Source organism: Acipenser ruthenus, chromosome 37 (genome assembly GCF_902713425.1).
Source record: "Acipenser ruthenus chromosome 37, fAciRut3.2 maternal haplotype, whole genome shotgun sequence".
In the NCBI taxonomy this organism is placed as follows: Eukaryota; Metazoa; Chordata; class Actinopteri; order Acipenseriformes; family Acipenseridae; genus Acipenser; species Acipenser ruthenus.
In genome coordinates, this window is record NC_081225.1 from 9,584,565 (window position 1) to 9,589,309 (window position 4,745).

Here is a 4,745-nt window from a genome sequence, read left to right on the forward strand (position 1 = left end):
TAGACCAGAAACAGCGCTTCCCCCAGCCCGACTCCTGCAACGATGGGTTGTTCTGAGTAATCATACAACACTTCCCCAGATGTCACTCCTCTTTGAGAACAGTGTGAAGCACAGGGTGTGCGTTTATACCGACCTCGTATACACGCAGCGCAGACGAATAACTTCTTTTTATTCTATTTAAAAACTCGTATCTTACAAGTTGATCGTCTTTTCTGACGAGTAAAAGGAATATGCATCCACATTCCAAACAGTCCTTATTTAAAATACATTGCAGAGACTAGAATATAATATAGTTTTAGTCACTTTTAAAGGCGCACAACAAACAACAAAAAATCATACCTTATTATAAACGGTTTGGGTCATGGCTCCTTTATATTCTAAAATACAGCAGACTCTGCTATTGATGTCATACAGCTATACAGCTAACTGAGATTGCTTTGTCCCAGGTGGAAACTTAAAACTAGTTATACTGTTGGATAATTGTTATTTAACTATATATATTTAAAACAATTCTATTGTGTAGAATGCTATAAAATAGGATCTGACTGCCGCCATTCTAATCTCTCTTGGACTGGATAGCAGCTTGTCAGTTGTCCATTTTCTATGCGCAATAAGACCCTCCAGGATCTTTCAGGGTATATATATATATATATATATATATATATATATATATATATATATATATATATATATATATATATATATATATATATATATATGTTACTTGTTATACACACATACATACATACATACATACATAGAGAGAGAGAGAGAGAGAGAGAGAGAGAGAGAGAGAGAGAGAGAGAGAGAGAAGAGAGCCCTCTCAAGCAGCTAAAATCAGCAAATGCCACACTCCATTGGTTTACTCCGAGTTTGTGAGCCTTGTGTTTTATTAATGGGAGGTTTAGAGATGGAGATGCTTGGTATACATAAATGTATAGACATGGATGTAGGTGTGCTTCCTTTTCTTGAGCTTATTTTTTTCAGCAGCAGCAACTAGTAATAGAAGCAAATAAACTGCATACACATTCATAAACACAGCCTGCTTACAGGAGGTTGGACCGTGTGCGTAGTGCACACGCAGAAAGAAAGCCGTAAACAAACACCCACTCCCTTGTCTTTAGGGTCTAATTGGACGAACATGCTTCAGAGACACGCAACTTCATTTAAGCGTGTACTGGCTGGGTGGCAAAACAGTTTTTGCATCAGTCGAGGTATTGCATGTTATTTGATTCTATGTACTATACACTTGCAGAAATACTTTAAAAAAAAGGTTCCTATTATAATTACCAACCACGTGTTTGAATACGTAGATTGATTTATTTAAATGCATGCTTTTTTTTTTGTTTACACTGCGCTCATGCAAGATGGCCTTGCTACAAAAGACGCAATATAAACAATTTGATTGTTTGCCTGATTAAGTAAAAATATAGAAATACATTATAACTCGTTTATAATTCAAATAAGGTTGTTTTTTGGTATTTTTTTACACCAATATGTTAACAGCACACGCGAGGAACAACAGCAGCAGAAATACATGCAAGACGAGAAATATTATCAATCAGTCACATACACCTCCACACTGTATTTGCATTATTTTGCACAATTAATGGTCTCGGAAAGGCACACAGTGCACTCATGCTAATTGGTTTCCAAGCCGTTTATATAGTGCATTCTAAATTCAAGTGAGCAAATTGTATTTATATATTTTAATAACAGACCTGTAGGTCAGAATATCTAATTTTCTCCCCTCTCATGGGAAAAACATATTGAGTGCTGTATTATTTATCGGTCTTTCTGTGTGCATTATTTTCTAGCGCATGTATCCGGCCCCCACACTATGACAGAAGTGCCTTCCTATGTACAAATAACACATTAAAAAAAAGAATCTATTTAACCAGAAGATTTACCCATCGAGACCCAGGCCTCGTTTACAAGGGGGTCCTGGAAAACAATACAAGGACAATAGCAAAGTACAAACAACACAATGGAAACATGTTCGGATCAAACTTCAGCAGCAGCACACAGAGGTCAAAGGGCAGAACAAATAAGACACATATCTATATTATTATTATTATTATTATTATTATTATTTATTTCTTAGCAGACGCCCTTATCCAGGGCGACTTACAATTGTTACAAGATATCACATTATACATTATTTCACATTATACAGATATCACATTATTTTTACATACAATTACCCATTTATACAGTTGGGTTTTTACTGGAGCAATCTAGGTAAAGTACCTTGCTCAAGGGTACAACAGCAGTGTCCCCCACTGGGGATTGAACCCACAACCCTCCGGTCAAGAGTCCAGAGCCCTAACCACTATGTTAATGTCAAGGCAGCAGTGTGGAGTAGTGGTTAGGGCTCTGGACTCTGGAGGGTCGTGGGTTCAATCCCAGGTGAGGGACACTGCTGCTGTACCCTTGAGCAAGGTACTTTACCTAGATTGCTCCAGTAAAAACCCAGCTGTATAAATGGGTAATTGTATGTAAAAATAATGTGATATCTGTATAATGTGAAATAATGTATAATGTGATATCTTGTAACAATTGTAAGTCGCTCTGGATAAGGGCATCTGCTAAGAAACACATAATAATAATAATAATAATGTGGACTGAAGGAAAAGCACTGGCAGAAGGGAAATCAAAGCCAAACGAATCCAATAAATAAAACGCAGCCTAAGCCGGGGATAAGCACACCGCATGCATACTGCAACCATAAACTTCACGCTGACCTCTTCCCATCTGTGTGATTGCACCTGCAGAACAGAGCGTGTGTTTGTCAGGCTGTTCAAAATGGCATTCTCCAGATCCAGTTAAGACGTCCTAATTAAACTAGACTTTAGGGTTCTATTGGGGAGAAGAACAAGCGGAAAGGCAACTCGATCTCGCTGCGATTGGAATATTAAGGAAAAAAAATGAAATCGTGGGATTTTTTTTTAAATTTTTTTTTTTTATGTATAATGCAAGACTACCATGTGTAGTTAAAGAGAAAGCAGCGGGTTTCCAAAAACTACAGCGTGACACGCCCCCCCACTTGTTGCTTCAACTTACCTGTAATTTCTCTTTTCATTGTTAACATCTTGACAGCTTTTCACTCTTTAAAGTCTGTTTCAAAGCTCTTTTCTAAAGGTCCGCTCTAGTGCACTGGGGTTTGAGATCTGTCCTCTAAATAACTGCTGGAAGAGTGATAAAAAAATAAAACAAAATAGCATAAAAACGCGTGCTCTGTCTTTTCTGCTCTGTACCACATCATGGATCCTTATTGCTGTGCTTGACAATGTGAGCAATAATCCTGACACTATCAGTGCACTAGAGCAGACACTTTGAAAAGAGCTTTGAAACAGACTTTAAAGTTATAAGCGTAAAACTGTGTCGGGATGTTAACAATGAAAAGAAAAATGACAGGTATGTTATTTAAACAGTTGTAGCAAAACGTGGGGACGCATAACGCTATATTTTTGGAACCCGGCTATCTTTAAGATGGTGGCAGAATTTTATCTAGGTTTTACCCATTCCAAGGTTTACTACGAGCTTGATTAGGCACAGTGCATAGGTGCGCCTTATTAAATAGTAAAACCAGGAATGGATCACACTGCTATGCAACGGGAGTCTTATTTCCATCCCTGATTGTAACACAGAAACACTGAACAATTAGAGAATGAGAAAATCCTCTGATCCCCAATGTATGTGAATGAATACAGTTGTGTGCTATGCCAAGTGATTCACTACTAGACCCTGTATATGCTGTGTGAGAGTTGTGTGCAACTATTCAGCAACAAGCATGGGAATCTCAGGCTCTCAGTGACTTCACAAGGGGTATGATTGTGGAGGCCCGTGCAAGCAGCTTCTCTGTCAGTGTCTATAAGGAAAGTCTGCAGGGTTTTTTTTAATTTATTTTCCTGGAATCGTGCACAGAAAACCACCACCAGAAAAAAAAGGTAGGCACAGCTCCAGTGAAGCGGGGTCCTGATGACAGCTCGAGGCTGTAAATGCGTGTAACACATTGTGACTAGCAGCAGAAGGGCTATGGTGTCTCAAATCACCACCCTGCAACACTAAAGTACTGTTTCCAGAGAAACAAGCAAAAAAGCAAAAAAAAATAAAAAAAATAATAATAATAATTTGAAATCCAATTCGATAGCCACAGAGATGTAAGAACACGGATTATGAACCCTGGGTAATTAATCTCAAAACCAAAACCACTACGGACACTGTGAAAGGCTGTGCTGCATTAATTAATGTAAGGTCTGAAATATATACAGTACCGTGCAAAAGTTTTAGGCAGGTGTGAAAAAATGCTGTAAAGTAAGAATGCTTTCAAAAATAGACATGTTAATAGATTATATTTATCAATTAACTAAATGCAAAGTGAGTGAACAGAAGAAAAATCTAAATCAAATCCATATTTGGTGTGACCACCCTTTGCCTTCAAAACAGCATCAATTCTTCTAGGTACACTTGCACAAAGTCAGGGATTTTGTAGGCATATAGTCAGGTGTATGATTAAACAATTATACCAAACAGGTGCTAATGATCATCAATTCAATATGTAGATTGAAACACAATCATTAACTGAAACAGAAACAGCTGTGTAGCAGGAATAAAACTGGGTGAGGAACAGCCAAACTCAGCTAACAAGGTGAGGTTGCTGAAGACAGTTTACTGTCAAAAGTTATACACCATGGCAAGACTGAGCACAGCAACAAGACACAAGGTAGTTATACTGCATCAGC